At 46.2% G+C, this 7,079-nt stretch overlaps 1 long non-coding RNA gene across 1 annotated transcript; it reads left to right on the top strand.

The window, feature by feature from the left end:
* The first annotated feature begins 3,076 nt into the window (after positions 1-3,076).
* LOC129154683 (uncharacterized) lies at positions 3,077-4,737 on the top strand. The gene is made up of 2 exons (XR_008559943.2): positions 3,077-3,760; positions 4,490-4,737. It is a non-coding gene; the product is annotated as an uncharacterized lncRNA (long non-coding RNA).
* Positions 4,738-7,079: the final 2,342 nt, after the last annotated feature.

Raw genomic sequence — 7,079 nt, 5'->3', positions numbered from 1 at the left:
CCCAGGTGCGCCTGGCACGGCGAATGAACTGGGGGGGCTGTGATAGGACGGTCCTGATTGGATGGAAATAGAGGGGGCTGGTAACCTAGAACGGTTTCAAATGGGGACAAACCTGTGGATGCGGAGGTGTGAGCGTTGTGGGCATATTCAACCCAGGGCAGTTGGGAACTCCATCCAGAGGGGTTGGATGAACACACACATCTTAACATGGCTTCGAGCTCCTGATTCATACTCTACATTGCCCATTGGTCTGAGGATAGAATCCGGAGCTCAGGGCGACACGGGCCCCCAGGTGGTTGGCGAAGTCTCTCCATACGTGGGACAGGAATTGAGGGCCAAGGTCAGACAGGATCTCTGCTGGAATACCATGAAGACGGAAGACATGTTTGATTAGTAGATTGGCAGTTTCGGCAGATGAGGGGAGAGACTTGAGAGGAACTAGGTGACAGGACTTGGAGAAACGATCAACAATAGTGAGAATGACTGAAAAACCAATAGAGGAGGGCAAACCGGTAACAAAATCCAAGGCTATGTGGGACCAAGGGTGAGTGGGTACCGGAAGAGGGTTGAGAAGGCCAGCTGGAGGTTGATTACTGCATTTGTTTCGAGCACAGATGGAACAGGCACTGATGTACTCACTGACATCTTCATACATGGAGGGCCACCGGACGGTTCTGCGGATGAGAGCTAACGTGCGACCGATTCCAAGATGAATAGAGAATTTAGCAGTGTGGGCGTAATGTATCAGGTCACCACAAACACGGGTAGGGACATAAACCTTTTGTGGTGGACCAGTGCCTGGATCGGGTTCAGTCTGCTGGGCCTCCTGAACCCTTTTTGTGATGTTCCAATCTACAGCGCCCACGATGCAGGACGGTGGCAGAATAGGAGCATATTCAGGATCCTTGTCGGGTGAGTACAGTCTGGACAGGGCATCAGGTTTAGACTTTTTGGAACCGGGTCTGAAAGAGATGAGAAAGTGAAAACGAGAGAAAAACAGGGACCAGCAGGACTGTCGGGGATTTAATCTTTTTGCTTCTTGGGTTTGCCAAGTTTTTATGGTCGGTCCAGATCATGATGGGGTGTTCCGCTCCCTCCAGCCAGTGTCGCCACTCCTCTAGAGCTAATTTAATGGCCAGCAGTTCCCAATCCCCAACACCGTAGTTCCGCTCAGCTGGGGGGAGGCGGCGAGAGAAGAAGGTGCATGGGCTGAGACGGTGATCTGAGGGGGAAACCTGTGACAGCACAACACCAACACCAGAGTCTGAAGCGTCAACCTCCAGGGTAAACTGGGCGGAAGTATCGGGACGGGTCAGGATAGGTGCTTGCATGAACTTGTCTTTTAGGGCTTGGAAGGACTCTTCAGCAGGAGAGAACCGACTTGACTTTTTCCAGATCCGTCTTCAACCGCCCGCTCTCAAGGATGAAACCGAGGAACTTAACTGAAGAGACATGAAACTCACATTTCTCTGCCTTAACATAAAGCCGGTTATCCAGGAGGCGTTGAAGTACGCTTCTAACATGTCGTCGGTGTTCTGCAGGGATCTGGAAAAGATTAGAATGTCATCCAAATAGACAGTAACAAACTGGTTGAGGTAGTCGCCAAGCACAGAATTGACCAGGGATTGAAATATTGCAGGAGCATTTGTGAGACCGAAAGGCATGACTAAGTATTCGAAATGACCCACAGGAGTTTTAAACGCGGTTTTCCATTCATCACCTTCTCTGATACAGACGAGATGGTAAGCGTTGCGTTGGTCCAGTTTTGTGAAAATGGTAGCATCTTGGACTGGTTCAAATGTGGATGACAGTAACGGAAGTGGATATTTGTTTTTTATGGTAATCTGGTTGAGACCTCTGTAGTCAATGCATGGTCTAAGTGAGACATCTTTCTTAGAGATGAAAAAGAAGCCTGCCCCCAGTGGTGAAGTGGATGGTCTGATGATACCGGATGCAAGGGATTCATTAATGTAGGTGGACATGCTGAGCTATTCAGGTTTGGAAAGGTTATACAACCTGCTGGATGGGAGTGTGGCGCCTGGCAGGAGATCGATAGCGCAGTCGTAAGGTCGGTGAGGAGGTAGAGAGGAGGCTCGGTCCTTACTGAACACAAGGGAGAGGTCATGGTACTCCTCCGGCACTCCTGACAGGTCGGGGGAACCGGGGAATTGGATGTTGGTGCTGAACAGATAGGTGAAGCAGAACAAAGGCAATTAGTTAGACAGTGGGTACTCCAAACAGTAACCTGGGATGTTTTCCAATTTATTTGCGGGTTATGATCCACCAGTCAATCATATCCTAGGACTACGGGGGAGTGAGGAGATGGAAAAACAAAAAACATGATACTTTCCTGGTGGTTGCCTGACACCAGTAAGCTGACTGGCACGGTCTGGTGGGTTATAGTAGTGAGGGTGTTGCCATCCAGGGATGATGCTCGCAGAGGAGTCGGAAGGGGAACAGTGGGGATGTCCAGATCTTGAACGACTGATTGGTCCAGCATGTTACGTTCGCATCCAGAATCCAACAAGGCCTTCAACACACGACTTCTTTGATTACACATGACTGTACAGGAAAGCATACATTGGGAATTTGAACCACCATTACCACCCACCAGTAATCCCGGAATTACTGGTGGGCTTGCCTTTTTAACCGCAAGCCACAACCTGAGATTCTGTGCCCCGGCTGACCACAATATAGGCAAAGGGTGACTGCAAAACGACGTTGCCACTCCCCCTGGCTTAACTGGGTTCGGCCCATCTGCATAGGCTCGTCTCCAGAAGATGATGCGACGGGTGGCTGAGAAGTTCTGGTCTGAGTTAGTGGTGGAAATGACATTCTAGAGCCCTTAGAACGCTCCTTGAGACGTTTCTCAGTCTTTAAGGACAAGGCTATAAGAGCTTCCAGGTCGGGGGGGGGGGGGGGGGGGGGTCTTGGCATAATGCCAACTGATCATGGAGACGGTCATTTAATCCCTGAGTGAATGCCCTGAGTAGTGACCCATGATCGAGGGAGGCAATTGCTTCCAGCGTGCATAACTCTATTGCGAAATCGGCTACAGTTTGATTTCCCTGACGGAGATTCCACAATCTCTCGGCTACCTCAGCTGGGGATTCTGAACGATCGAAGGTTTGCTTAAATTCAGTTAGGAATCGTGAGAGCGGACCGCGCAGAAAACCGGTGTCATGGCTCCTGGCTCAGCCCAATCTAAAGCCTTGCCATGGAGTAGCCCGATAATTAGAGCTGAAACAACTAATCGATTTAATCGATTATAATCGATTATTAAAATAGTTAACAACTTTTTTAGTCATCGATTAGTTGTTTAATAATCATATTTTACCGCATAAAGTCTATTTTTACCACAATCTGACATCGGTTACAAGCTGTTAAATTTGCCGCCAGTGTGTGGCAGTAATGAGCCACTGATCTACCAGTGGAGCCGTAGAAGAAGAAATGAGCCAATGAGTGCCCTCGGTTTTCATGACGTATCACGTTACTGACGCTCATCTTGCTGTGAGAGATGGCGGAACAAGAGGAAATACGGAAGAAAATAGAAGCGACAAAACTTTAGAGAAACCCCGGACAAAAACCTCACGAGTATGGGAGCACTTCAGTCTAGATGCCTTGAAAAGGCAAAATATGCAAAAACCATCTAGCATGGCACGGAAGCACGACGTCCCTAAGTGAACATTTGAGACGAAAACGTGGGGGCTGAGGAAGAGCACCGCGGTCAAGTGAGCCGTCATTTGGAAGAGCCAGCCCGGTAAGTAACAGAAAATAAACAAGCTGGACTTAGTGTTTTAGCTGAGTTCGTTATAGTGGATGTTAAACATGTTTTTTTGTCGCGTCAGTCTACGGTGTTCTACTTCTGATTGACTAGATGCAATCGTGAATCTCCTCCGTGTTGTGAATCATGCGCTTGCCAAATTTAGCACGTCTGTTTATAAGAATGTTCTAGTTAAGAGAAAAACGGCACAAACCCATAACTATGTTCCTCATTCAAAAAAGGACAACTCTGCGGTGAAAAATATACAGACGAGCTGTGTCCAGGTGAATATAACGCGGCATAGTTGTACGCTTTCAATTTTTAAATACAGGAGAAATTCAGAAAAAGTCATTTTTTTACTATTAAAAGGCTGTTTTACTGTCTAACGCTGTAAAACGCCTCACAACACATTTTTATCATGTTTCTTAAACAGTATTACACAAAATAAACATTTTTCACATTTCTCTAGCTAATTTAAACACTCCCGACTCAAAGTAAAAACCTCATGAGCTTCTTACTCTGAGCTTTTTAATAGTAAAAAAATTAGACTTTTTTTCTTAATATCTCCTGTTGCGGGCTATTTTGTAGAACGTAACCCTCAAAATAAATGATCACTGTATATTGTTAATTAATTCAAATAATTTAACATTGATTTAGTGTTGTAGTGTGTGTGCTGCTTTATTTTATATGTGTACTTATTTCAGTCTATTTGTGTTTCTTATGCAGAAAAAAACAAGCAACGATGGACAACTACATGGGGAACAAGACACTCACCCCCCAGCAATTCATACCACTTACAAACTCTATTCTAAACATGCTGGTAAAAGACATGAGGCCACTATCCATGGTGGAAGGAGCAGGCTTCCAGCTAATGCTAAAAAATTATTCTGGACTGATATTTTGCACTGTTTAGCTCATTTTCTACTGCTGACTGTGTTCATGTGCAATAAAATAGATTGCAGTCAACTGCACAATTCTCTTATGTTTTTTTTTCTTAACTGAAATGCATCCATCACTTGTATAGGTTAAATAGCTAAACAGTAACAAACCGATTAATCGATTAATCGAAAAAATAATCGACAGATTAATCGATTATGAAAATAATCGTTAGTTGCAGCCCTACCGATAATATAAGAAATTTTCACTGAATCTAAAGTAAAAGCTTCAGGCGATCTCTCAAAAGCTAACTGGCAATTGAATAGAAACCCACAGCATTTGCCAAACTCACCGGAATAGGTGTCTGAAGGAGGAGAGTTAGGTATCCGGAAGTTTACAACAGGAGGCGGAAAGTGCGGACGGAGGAGAAGCTGGAGGCTGCTGAACTGAAGGTTCCGGAGGAGTTGATTTAGTAGTGAGGTTGCGTAACATAGTCTCCATCTGGAGTAACCGTCGGTGAGTCGGAAAATTGTTCCAGTAAGCCATGGATGGCGTGTTCATGGCGTGTGAGTATATCTGAGACAGCAAGCGGAACGTTAGTGGACGGATTGGATTCTGCAATGGAGTCAACGTTATGGCTGGATAATTCTGTCATGGTGGGTGGCAGTTTCTTGACCCACGACATGCAGAATCACAACACTGAGAACCGGTGAGTACGTAAAAACGTCTTTATTATTAGATGAAGAGTATCGGGAAAACCAGGAACAGATGCAGTGCAGCACTGGCAGCAAGATCCCAGGAGAAGATTCTGAGGAGGGAGACAGAGTGAGTATTTGGTGGGAATGATGGAGGATAATCTTAAGAAGGGAGCTTACTGATTGTAGGTAGTGGTGAGAAGCTCAGGGAGGGCTAGGTCAGGTCCAGGTGAGCAGGAAGGATCCAGAAGGTGAAGCAACCTTTGAACCAGAGGGGAGGTAGGAGCAGAGGTTTGGTGCAAGCAGGTGAGCGGCTGAGAGCGGGCGGTCAGGGGAGGAGACAGCGTGATCTGGTTTGCAGGAGTCCAAGCTGGTTATGGAGATGGTGGGTTGTGGAGCGAAGCCTGGAGCAGAGCAGGGAAGAGTAGTCAGGGATTTCTGGCAACAGGAAATCCAGCAAAAATTTATAAGATCAAACAAGCGCACAGGAACTAGAAAAACATGAGATCGAGACAGGTAAAAGGCTAGAGCTACCCAAACAGAGTAATCATCCGGCGAAGTGAAGTGTCACACTGCTCCTTCAATCCCCTGGACCTTGATGACAGGATTAAGCCTGGTTTATGCTTCTCCGTCAGCTCCACAAGGGACAGACACACACGGATTGACGGAAGCGTGTTGCTCTCATACTTCTCCGTCTCCTGGAGAGTGTTGTAAAGCAATTGCCCGGCAGGACAGCAGAGGGCGTAGCGCTGTTCTGTGGTATCCTGTCATGTATCGGTCCAAGGTCGTGTGTTTATATTGTGTTTTTTGTGTATATAAGAGACTTTTAACACGGACATATTTGTCTCTCATCCTCCCACCTCTTCATGCGCTCCCCACCTCTAAACCCACGTTTCCTGTCATTTCCGTCCACAAATAAAATGCTTGCTGCGCATCTTTTCACTCCTCCAGTCACGGGAGAATTAAACGTTCATATTTTTAGAGTTTTTTGGCGAGGTATTCTTCAAGCTTCTCCGTGTCTGCCGCTAGTTATCCTCGGCTCTCTGCAATGGCGGCGCTGTAAACAACAGCGGCGTCCTGACCAATCACAAGCTTGCGTAATCCGTCTCGTTCGACGGATGTTTAAAAAAGTGGGCTCGACTCCGTACGTACTTGCGTGCCTGCCGGAGCCCTACGCGAGGATGGATAATGGAGTTGCGTGTCTCCGCACTGACGCAGACGGAGAAGCATGAATCAGGCTTTAGCTGTAGCTGGAGACTCTCAGACACGCCCACCTGAGACAATGCTCAGAGGAAAACAGGGTTACATACAGGGGGCTCATCATGGACCGTGACACAAATAAGTACATGAGTAATCTTGAGTACTCACTTATCAACTTAGAAAATAAATATGAGAATATCTTTAGTTTCTGAGTATGGAAAAAATGACATTCAATGCCCTCTTATCAGCAGATTTAAACAGAATTCATCTCAGTTTATGGGACCACAAAAGTAACTGGAGTACTAAGTCTCCTAACAAAGACCAAACAACAGACAAAAGTGCACCTCAAACCTGTAACATGCCAAACTGACCTGTATTGAATGTGTACTGTGTGAAGTGCTTTGAGACGACTCTTGTCGTGGTTTGGCGCTTTATAAATAAACTTGAATTGAACATTTGAGTTCTTGGAATCGATTCTGAACCTTTGTGAATCGATTCTGAATCTGTCATGATCCTACCATGCCCTGACCTCCATGCACCATCAT

The sequence above is a fragment of the Nothobranchius furzeri genome, chromosome 17 (genome assembly GCF_043380555.1).
Source record: "Nothobranchius furzeri strain GRZ-AD chromosome 17, NfurGRZ-RIMD1, whole genome shotgun sequence".
Lineage (NCBI taxonomy): Eukaryota > Metazoa > Chordata > Actinopteri > Cyprinodontiformes > Nothobranchiidae > Nothobranchius > Nothobranchius furzeri.
Note: the sequence above shows the minus strand (reverse complement) of the source record. Positions and strands in the feature narration are given on the sequence as shown.